Consider the following 12015-nt stretch of genomic DNA (forward strand, 5'->3'; position numbering starts at 1 on the left):
ATACAATATGGTGCTGTGTATGAGCCGGAAACAGGAGCTGAAAAACGGACACATACTCACCAGCCGGGGACGGCTCAGATGCTAAAGGCAGAAGGTGCAAATGTGGAGTCCTGGTGCTCGGTGGTGATTGGAGGATCCTCTCTCCTCACGATGATGTCATTCTTCCTCCAGTATGGTCCTGTTTGTACTGCATGTAACAGCCTCTTTAGCGCATGCACAGTATAAACTACACAATATTTTAACAGAGGAACATGGGGGGGCAACAGCATCTGACATCACTGATTATGTCAGATACTGAAATTCCTGTCTGCTGCCGCCATATTTGTAAATAGCTGCATCTATAATTGGTGCCCCAGGGCTTAATAAACCTAAGTACTGTACTCTATAGCAGGGGTCTCAAACGCGGCTGAGTACAAGAGCCGCACGTAGAAAAAAAAATTATTTGGGGGCTGCATTCTTTGCTGGACCCAGTGACATTTTTAGTGATCGCATAATTTTTTTTCCCATACACCTTTGAATCAAGTTTTTTGAATATTTTTTCACTTATTTTAATAAATGTGCACTTTTTTATTTCAGTTTATATATTAAAAAATACTTTTTTATGGGGAAAAAAAATCATTCTTTTGATTTTTTTTTTCTTTATATTTTCTCTCCTTCTTGTAAGTAATATTGTTTTACAATTGGCACCATATAGTAATTTTGGCCAACATTTTGTAGTTATATTTTCATCCTGGTCCTCATCTTTTAGTAATGTCCCCATCATGTAGTAATGTGCCCATATTGTCCACTTGTAGTAATGTGCCCATATTGTCCACTTGTAGTAATGTGCCCATATTGTCCACTTGCAGTAATGTGCCCTTATTGTCCCCTGTGGTAATGTACCCCTATTGTCCAATGTGGGAATGTGCCAATATTGTCTCCTGTGATAATGTGCTCCTATTGTCCTCTGTGGTAATGTGCCCATATTGTCCCCCATCTTGTAGTAATGTGCCCCTATTGTCTCCTGTGGTAATGTGCCCATATTGTCTCCTGTGGTAATGTGGCCATATTGTCATGTGAGGTAATGTGCCTATATTGTCCCCTGTGGTAATGTGCCCATATTGTCCCCTGTGGTAATGTGCCCATATTGTCCCCTCTGGTAATGTGCCCATATTGTCCACTTGTAGTAATGTGCCCATATTGTCCCCTGTGGTAATGTGCCCCTATTGTCCAATGTGGTAATGTCCCATCCTGTAGTAATATCCCATTATGAAGTTGTTCACATACAAAAAAAAGAAAAAAAAAATGTTCTCACCTTTCCTCCGTTCCCTTGGTGTCTAGCAGCTCGCAGACATTTAGGGTATGTGCGCACGTTGCTTTTTACCTGCTTTTTACCTGCTTTTTTGCTGCTTTTTCTTCTGCGCTGTTTAATGCCAAAATGGATGTGTTCTTCTATTCAAGCAAAGTCTATGGGAATTTGGGTTTCTTGTTCACACTATGTTGTTCAAAATGCTGCCTTTTTGTGGCAGAATTTTGGTCAAAAACTCAGCTTTTCAAAGAAGCAACATGTCAATTGTTTTTGCCATTTGGGTTTTGCACTGCAAAGCTGAGTTTTTGACCAAAGTTCTGCCACAAAAAGGCAGCATTTTGAACAACATAGTGTGAACAAGAAACCCAAATTCCCATAGACTTTGCTTGAATAGAAGAACACATCCATTTTGGCATTAAACAGCGCAGAAGAAAAAGCAGCAAAAAACAGGTAAAAAGCAGGTAAAAAGCAACGTGCGCACATACCCTTAGACCCCGTGAGGGCCATGACGATTGCTGTCCGGTACACGGGGCCGCCGTCATCAGCGTTTTCTTACTGGGGAATAATTTGTGGCACTGCTGCTTTCATAACTTTACTAATGGCAGCTGCGGCGGCCAATTTGAATACACCCATGTTAGCTGCTGACCTCTGATTGGCCGGCGGCAGCTGCCATTAGTAAAGCTGTGTAGAAGCGTGCTTCTCTGCGTGGTGCAGCAAATTATATTTGCCTGAAGGAAAGCGCTGATGGCGGCGGCCCCATGTACTGTATGTACCGGGTTATAATCGTCACGGAGTCTAGGTGTCTGCGGGCCACAAGAAGGAGCCTTAGGGGTCGCCCGCGGGCCGTGTGTTTAAAACCTCTGCTCTATACCATAAGATGCACCTCAAGTTTAGACCGCAGGGAATATGAATAAACAATTTTCCTATTAAAACCTCACTGGCTGTGTAAAGGGGAGGGGTGAATATCACAAATTTTAATGTGTTAGGGTAAAATAGGTAGGGAATAAATACATTATTTGTTAGTGTCTATCTGCATTGTATATATTATACACACACAGCTCTGCTATATGCCCATAAATATACACGGCTCTGCTGCATGCTCATAGAGATACATGTCTCTTCTACATTCCCATAGAAGATCAGAAACTAAAGTATAGTGGAGCTTTCACCGCCCTGCTGTACATGTGACATAAATCCAAAGGAATTGAATTATATGTGTAATGTAAAAAACACTTTTATAATATTCACCTAAGAAGCGATCCGGTCCAACAGGTGTCTCTGCTCTCTGATCCGGCGCCTCCTCTCTGCTGCAATCTCCGTCCTCCTACACAGGCTCAGTATGGATGACACGTTCTACATCATTCTGCGCAAGTGCACTTTGATCTGTCCTGCTGAGGGAATATCAAAGTACTGTAAAATGCAGGCACAAGGAAAGGTTAAAGACTTACTACAATACCTTGATATGCCCTAAGTAGGGCAGATCAAAGGGCACCTGCGCAGAAGCTCAATGTCTGCCTCTGAGGATGATGTAGGATGCGTCATGCACATGGGCCTCAGAAGAAGAACAGCAATCGCCGGAGAGATGAGGCGCTGGACCAAGAGCAGTGACACCCATTGGACCGGACCACACCTTAGGTGACTATCACGGGGGACTGCTGATAAGTCTTTGGCTTTGTAATCTTTTTTTGCTTCTATGATAACGAATGTTACATCACATGAAAGCCTTATGTGTCTAATATGCAGTATGTGTTCAAAATTTTGTTTGTTGCTCATGGCAACAGTGTTCTACGCACACGGGAAAGCAAAATGGCGGAGTCTAATGAGATATTCACAGCAACTAAGAGCAAAAGAGTGATAAAACTCTTGTTTCTGCAAGAAAAGTCCGCAAAGCATATTCATGGTGATATTTCGCAGATATTGGGGAAGCAATGCCCTTCATATTCCACAGTTAAAAACTGCGATGTCAAATTTAAAACGGGCCACTTCAGCACCAATGAAGAGCTACCGTGAGTGGTCATTGTTCCGGAGATCGTCGATGCTGTGCACAACCTTAGCTGAAATCTGTTGATTCTCCAGTATAAAAAGCAATAGCAGACATCATGGGGATTTCCTGTGAACGTGTTTGTGTCATTATCCATGAACATTTGGACATGAGGAAGTTATCTGCAAAGTGGGTCCCCAAATGTTTGACAACCGATCAGAGAAGAACGAGAGTGAAAACTTCTCGGTTCATTTGTCAGCGTTTCCGAACTGATAATGGATGAGACCTGGATTTTTTTTGTATGAACCTGAAAACAAGGAGCATTCAAAAGAGTGGAGGCACAGTAGTTCTACTCATCCAAGATGTTCAGAGTGCAAAAATCAGCCACTAAGGTGATGGCATCTGTTTTCTGGGATAAGGAGGGCATATGCTGCTATTGGACTACCTTCAAAAGGGTTCTACCATCAATGCAAGGTATTGCATTGAACTTTTGGACCAATTGAAGGCAGCTCTGAAGGCCAAAAGTTGCGGCAAGCTGTCCAAAAGAATGTTGTTCCTGCAAGACAACGCCTCCACTCACACTGCACAAGCGACCACGACAAAACTGGCAGAGCTGGGCTTCCAGCTGGTTGACCACCCACCTTATTCACCAGATCTAGCTTCCTCCGACTATCATCTGTTTCCAAACCTGAAGAAACACCTCAAAGATACCAAATGTCACACTATTTCTGATGCCATGGCTACTACGGATGCCTGGTTTGAGGCACAACCGATATCCTTCTTTTTGCTAGGCTTACAGATGCAAGAAGTGTGTTGACATCAGTGGAGAATATGTGGAATAAATGTAAAGTTTAATTATCCTATCTCGCTTCTTTTTGGGTAAAGCCAAAGTCTTATCAGCAGTCCCTCGTATAGAAGTGTATTTTACATTATACAGTGTGGCCTGGGCTCTTTTATACAGTATTCTAGATTGCTGTATATAAGAGTCTACTGGTGGTGGCAGTAGCCATATCTGGTGATAGGATCCCTTTGAGCAAGGAGGGAGCAGTGACTGCAGCCTGCGAGCCTCAGATTTGCCTCAATGGCGTGTAAAAAAAAAAAAAAAGATGTATTCATACAATGCGAGAAAGGCCTAAATGAATGCACCTCTTGTGTGAATAAATGGACAAAAATGACTTGTTGTGTTCTTTCTACAGGATGTGTTAGATAAGTTTCCCATACATGGTTCATGAATTTTCATTGGCAAAGGTCTCTAAGGAGATATGGCAGGTTCTGACCTGCGGTGCCACGAGTCTCCTCCACAGGAGAATGCAGGAGATCGCAGCTGCTCGTACCAACGATCAGAATTTGCGGAGCTGCAGACTCTTGTTTGTGTCCTGCCTATGGAGAATGCTTGCGACTCCGCAGCAAAGAAATTACATGCTTGTGGCTCGGAAAGCTGCACCGCAGATCAATTTTCGCTGCAGGCTGTAAAAGCACAGTGGGCATGGGATTTCTGTAAATCCCATCCACTGTCCTTGTACTGCACAACGCAGCGTTTTGGACGCAGCGAAAACACATTGCATCCAAAACACTGCAAACACTGATTGTGAGCACGTAGCTTACAAGTTTTCTGATGCCCTATTATAACTATGTTCCAGGGTGTATTGGAGTGCCTTGTGCCACCTGGTACTTTTTGGAACCCTTTGCACATAGTGCATATGCTTTACCAGTTTGGAAGTCCCATTCAGTACAAATGGGGAAAAAATAATTCTGATGCTATCCTCTGTGTATTCGAGGGTGTATTGTAAAATTTGAGAAATCTCATTCACACAATTTTTTTTTTTCTTACTGAAATGGCAAACTGCTGCATTTTTGAAAGAAGGAACATGTCAATTCTTTCAGCGTTTTTTCAGCATTTTTTCACCATTGAAAGTACTGAGAATGCAGAAACGCTCTGTCTAGGGAGACAGTTTTTATTTCTTTTTAAATTTGCCTTAAATACAAGTCATTATACAGTTCAGAATGATTCCTAATATTTCTTTGCTGTAAAATCCATGTTATCTTCGGTATGGAATGTTTTATTGTCGGTCGGTAAAAGTGGTGTAATACTCAACATTGTTACCAGCAGCGATCTGGGAGTTAGATGTGTCCAGGCATCTTTTCCATGCTGTTCCTATTCCATTTAAGCACTTTTTCTATTCATTTCAGCAATTTTACTGCCCTCCAGACCTCCTGGAAGAGTCTTCCAGAAAAATGCTCAAGTTACCAATTGTCTGCCATCATTCTAGTCACTCGAGACAAGCAGTCCAATTTTCTTGATTTGAGGACTGAGCAGCACCCAAATATGTAAAGCGGGCTTTACATGCTACGATATTGCTAGCGATATCGTACGCAAAAGCACCCGCCCCCGTCGTGCATGCAATTTCGTGTGATCGCTGCCGCAGCGAACATTATCGCTACGCAGCGTCACATGCACTTACCTGGTCGGCGGCGTAGCAGTGACTGCCGAACAATCCCTCAAGGGGGAGGGACGTTCGGCATCACAGCGACGTCACTAAGCGGCCGGCCAATCAAAGCGGAGGGGCGGAGATGAGCGGGACATAACATCCCGCCCACCTTCTCCCTTCCGCATTGTGGCCGGCGGCAGGTAAGGAGACGTTCCTCGCTCCTGCGGTGTCACACACAGCGATGTGTGCTGCCGCAGGAGGGACGAACAACATCGATAATCAACCATTACCGATTTTTGGTTTTGGGATGATCTCTCCATGGTGAACAATTTTCACCATTTTTGAGGTCGCTGGTAAGTATCACACGCTGCAATATCGTTAATGACGCCGGATGTGCGTCACTAACAACGTGACCGTGACGATAAAACATTAACAATATCGTAGCGTGTAAAGCCCCCTTTTAGTGCTCGCTCATCACTAAAATGAGAAAATCATGTAAATGCCATAATATGAAAGAATGTATGAAGTGGAAGCTGTTATAAACTATATCAAAAGCGGTATCTTTTATTATATTACTCAGAAATTGCAACACCAAAAGATAGTGGTGTAATTCTAGAAAACACAGGCTCAATAGACATGTTAATGATATAGAAATTGGCAAAAAATAGAAACATCCCTATTTGAGTATCGATTATGAGCGTCATACACAGAAATACACTCACTTTAACACTGTCCATGAGGTCATTAACAGTTGTCTGAAAAATATTCTGCCGTGGTAGATCTATCTGGGAATTAGTATCCGCTGCTGGCAGCTCCCTTCGGAAGTGTTGACCAATAACCTCACCGATATGCTTGATTAAAAACAAGTCCAGAGATGCTGCAGGCTATGGAAGCACCTTTAGGACATGTTGGCTGGTCAAATTAGCACAAGCAAAATGCAGCCTGGCATTTTCATGTCGAAAAACAGCTGCTGAGACACTTTGGAAATATGGCCTTTCTACTAGTTTTACAAATCAATGTATAATGCTGAGTTGTTAGTGTTTCTGGAATGAAGAAAACAGGAGTTTGGCTACCAAATATTATGCATCCCATACAATAGTGGTCCCCAACCGTTCTGATCTTTAGGCCGGAGTCGCACTTGCAGAGAGACTCGCGCACGTCTCGCATTGCATCACCCAGCACAGCCTGCAGCTCTCAGGACTGGAGCATCTCAGCTGCATAGAAATACATGTAGCTGACCTGTTCCTGTCCGGAGAGCGTCGGGCCATGCCGTGTGATGCAATGCGAGACTCGCGTGAGTCTTTTGCAAGTGTGACTCTGGCCTTAGATGCAAATTCAGCCCTGAGAGAGGGTAACGAGCAAAATTCAGCTATGAGAGAGGGTCATGAGCCGCATTTAGCTCCCACCCCTCAAAGTAGAAACACCCAGAGCCACAATTACCAGTATAATAGGGCGGTATACTAATATCCAGGTGATTCCTCCATCCAATAATATCTTCTTTTCTGTGTGAGGCTACTCACAAATGTCACCATCTGGAGACCTGCTCTTCATAGTGTGACGCCCTGGACTAGCCAGGTAGTCACAGACATAACATCACACACACACCCTCCCCTGGATAACCTACATCAGTCAAACAAAATCCGTGTTGCCTCCCTCCAGGGTCTAATGTCCACACCAGGTGGGGCGGAGCCAGGCGGTTGGCCCCACCCAGCGAGGAGTTCACAGGCCTGGAGGCGGGAAAAAGCAGTTAGTTCAGTTTGGAGTTGAGTGGTGGAGTTGAGAAGTGACAGCAGAGAAACTGCTAGTGTCTGGGTCAGAGCCCAGGCACTGTCAGCAAGGTCGGCAGACGGTGGTGGCCGTCTGCAGGAGGTGGTGCAAGTCAGCAAAACCGTAGGACCGGGACGGGCGGTGGCCCGCCGTTACTGAGCCGGGGAGCAGATTTGTACCAAGCACAAAGGCAGGGCCATCGGATCCCGACTAGGCTAGGAGCCGCCGACAACGGTCAAATCCGAGAGTGACCGGAACCCCAGGGGTTTCCTAACACCCAAGACCCGACAGAAGGCAACAGTTAACACAGTGAGGATAAAAAGCGACCACCATAGGCTAGAGATCCAAGGGCCAGCGCCTGCGGGCAAAACGGGCTCCTACGGTATATACACGCCGGGGAGCGGACTACCGTTGGGAAACCATCGGAGTCGATACATTACACAGCAGTGCAGGGAAAGACAGCCACCATCAAGCCGTCCGGGGAGAGCAAAGACACTGCAGCCGGCTGCGGGACCCGTCCATTCAGCTGTTTGGTTTACCAGAGACTCTGTGAATCTGTGCCTGAGTGAGTACAACAGTGCCATCCGGCACCGCGCCGCGCTGCCTCCGCAACCCTGCACCCCAGCTACCCTGCCTCCTTGTATCACTATCCGGGCCCCGGGATCACCAACCCCTACCCACGGAGGGGGAACCAACATCCTAGCTGCTCCCTGCCATCACTCCCGGGATCCCCGTCACCAGCAGCAGTGGTGCCCATTATCACCATGACCCGTGGGTGGCGTCACGGACTATCTCCCTAAACAAACCACCCCCTTTTCACTCGTGGGCGAGGAGCGCTGCTTGAGTCATTGGGTCCGGCCCACCGCTCGAGCCACCGAGCAGCAGCAGCCCCGGACCCGAGCGTAGCGAGCGCGGACCCTCCGCCCGCGACAATAGCTGTTGGCAAGACCTGGTGCAAATACACCTAGCAGGCAGAAAGCCACGAGCCACACATCATTGGCCCACAATCCACAGGTTGGGGACCCCTGCAATATAATAAACCTAGGGGTAGGACCATTATCATTGTATCCAAAGAATAAGTGGGACCCATTGCTGAAGAGGATAAACCTTTTGTTCCAGCTTCCATTGCTCCACTTCAGTCTCCAGTTTCCACCTGAAGACCACATGTAGAATGCCATGTAGAGGCCTTTATGAGAGAACATCACACTGGTCCTACTTCTGGATTGATGTGAAGGTTAGCGTAATGTACTGAAATTGGACCCCTCTAGTCTTCATTACAGCTACAGTACACTAACAGCTAAGCATGTATTTACATGTGTGGTGCTCATACTCGATACTAAATATATTGAGATGTTTTGAAACAGTTGATTTCGTTTTTCATCTTTTGCATATCATATCACGTCTATTAATCCTGTGATTTCCATAATTCCATGACTTTTCTTCTCTGAGCTGCAATTTCAATGTTGATGAGTGTATTTGCATATAGAGTACATAAAGTAATGTTTTCAGTGATTGTTCAGATTGATTAATGATTTTTTACAATATTTTCTTTTGAAGTGTGCATTTGTACTTATCGGTCTTGAATACAAATGTTCTTTGGTGTGAATGATCTATGAACAAGCCTTTTATTGTCTGTTTGTATTATTATTAGTGATAAGCGAGCATCAAAATGCTCGGCTGCTCAATACTTGAATCAAACAAATTAGATTGCTCAGGTGCTCATCTCATGTCACGAGTATAATGGAAGTCAATGGGAAACTCAAGTATTTTTCTGGCAGACCCTCCCAGGAGGTCTGGGGGGCAGTTAAATCGCTGAAATTAATGGACAAAGTGCTCAAATGGAATATGGGAATAGCATGGGGAAGATGCCTGGACACAACTCTGACTCCCAAGTCACTGCTTGTACCAATCTTGTTAGAGTGTTACTCCACTTTTACGGACTGACAATAAAACATATCAAATCAAAGATAACATTTTACATTATTTTACAGTAAAAAAAATGTTAGGGAACATTATGTCCTGTATAATAGCTTTTATATAAGGCAAATTTAAAAAGAGACATAAACTACCTCCTCCACCCCTTAGGGTATATTCACACAGTGTGTTTGCCGCGTTTTTGTACTCTCATTGCTTTCAATGGTGGAAAAAACACTGTAAAATGCTGAAAAACACTGAAAGAATTCACATGCTCCTTTAAAAAAATGTAGTTTTCCATTTCAGTCAGGAAAAAAAAGGAATTGTGTGCATGAGAAAGCCTAAGCTCTAAGTGGAAGGCCTATCAAATATCAAACATTGAAAGGCGGGGTTGCAGTACAACCTGGAATACAGGTAAACAATCGCCTCAGAACACATTGTTTTCCCAATTGGAAGGCGTGGAACGCCTAGACTGCTCAAGCGTATGCTCTATGTTCAAGGGCTTCCAAAAACTTATATCGTTAATTCCCGGAAGACTTATGGAGAATTACTGAGCCCGAATAACATTACCCGATACTTATATTGGCCGTCACGGGTATTGAAGGCCATCTTCCATTCGTCACCTGACCGTATCCGGGCGAGGTTGTACTCTCCACGGAGGTCAAGCTTGGAGATAATCCTGGAACCTCGGAGACAGTCAAACAATTCCAGTATAAGTGGCAGTGGGTATTTTATTTTTTTTACCATGATTTGGTTGAGACTGCAATAGTCAATAGATGGCTGAAGAGACCCATCCTTTTTCTTTATAAAGAAGAATCTGGCTACCAACCCTATGCTGGAAAGTTTCTTGGCTTCTTCAGACAGAAGCAAATCAGATGCATTGGACTTCTGCAGTAGAAGCAACCCTCATTGATGTGATGGATCTCACGGCGGTGACTCAGCAGATGCACTGGATCTATCTCAATGGGCTTTGACGAAGCTGCAGAAACTACAGGTAGTGACATGATGAGCCTTTGGAATGAATGAGCTAAGCTTTTCTCCTGGTTCGTCTCTCTGTATTGTTTTTGGAACCGAAGGGCGATGCGAATAGCCAACGATACTAGGTCATCCAGAGAAGATGGCATATCCCAACCCGCCAGCTCATCCTTTATCCTTCTAGACAATCCTTCCAAGCATATAGCCCTGTGCTCTATTATTCCATCTCCGTTCAAACCGACAGGGTGCAGAACCGGACGCTCATTTGTCGGAGTCTGAGCAACGAGGATGCGGCAGAAGAAACTCGACCTGGATCGTTGAATACCTTGCAGAACGTTTCCAAGAAGACTGGCAGATTCAGGATGATTGCATCATTTCTCTCCCATAGTGGGTTTATCCAAGCCAGGGCTTCGCCACTCAGGTGCGACATCATAAAGTCCACTTTGGTCCGGTTCGAGGAGAACAGATGCAGCAACAGGTCGAAGTGCAGGGAGCACTGATTTATGAAGCCCCTGCATAGACGCACATAAAAACAATCGCATTTATCCATGTTTAGCTTAACACCTGAGGTTTCAAAATAATATTGGGTTTTCTCAAGGCTGTCCTCATGGATGGGGAATCCGGGCACAGGATGGTTAAGTATTTTACGTAGCTGAGGACGTTGATAAGCTGCCCATTCCGCTTGGGATAGGTGTCTCTCAATTGACTTTATCTTTCCTGAGTAGAGCCGGGAGCTGTTCAATTACACAGATAAACAGAAGCATTGGCAAACTTCACCCCTGCTTTACCCCATACAAAAGAGAACCCAGCTTGTTAAAAAGCCATTCACAAAAATTTGAATAAAACAAGAATCATATAAAAGCATAATGCAAGTTAAAGTCTTATTAGGGACAGACATTTTTTTAAGAAACCTAAAGAGAAAATTAATGTGATAGTCGAAAGCTTTTTCAAAATCAATGGATAAAATAGCAAGACTCTGACCTCTTTCTTTAAAATACCTTAAATATCTTGTAAAAGGCTTTTCCGCTACACATCTCACAGAGACCTCACATACTTAGGAGGAATTAATTTATCAATAAAAGGCTTAAAACGTACTGCAATCATCTTGGCTAAAATCTTATCTACATTTAAGAGCGTAATGGGGTGCCAGTTCTTAAGCTGGCATTTGTCACCCTTCTTGTAGATTAACGATACTAACTGGATGGGGGTAACTCATTAGTAATAAATGCCTAGTAATAAAAGCCTACTTATATAATAAAAACACGTCCCCTTATAAAATGTCCCAAAACATACAATTTAATTGGTAAGCCATCTTCAGCAGGTGATTTCCCACAAAAAACTCTCTTAAAAACAAATAAAGGTAAAATCATGAGATGAAATATCCTGGCCAAAAATATCTAGGGTGCAGAACCATAGAGTGAACCATACTTCAGGTTGGATCATCAGAATCTGCAGGACAGAGGGAATGTATGTCCCTCTGGCCACCACAGTTCCCGGAGCACAGTGCTACATAGGGTCCAGAGTCCAGACCCACGTCAGGTCCCACAGCGGACCCGCGGCACCTGCATACGGGACGGGAGACAACAAGTAAAGAGCAGGGGGTCCCCAAGTAGCTTCAGGCGATGGGGATCCATTACAACAGGTGCAAATAGGAAGGGCCC

This window comes from Anomaloglossus baeobatrachus, chromosome 8 (assembly GCF_048569485.1).
Source record: "Anomaloglossus baeobatrachus isolate aAnoBae1 chromosome 8, aAnoBae1.hap1, whole genome shotgun sequence".
Lineage (NCBI taxonomy): Eukaryota > Metazoa > Chordata > Amphibia > Anura > Aromobatidae > Anomaloglossus > Anomaloglossus baeobatrachus.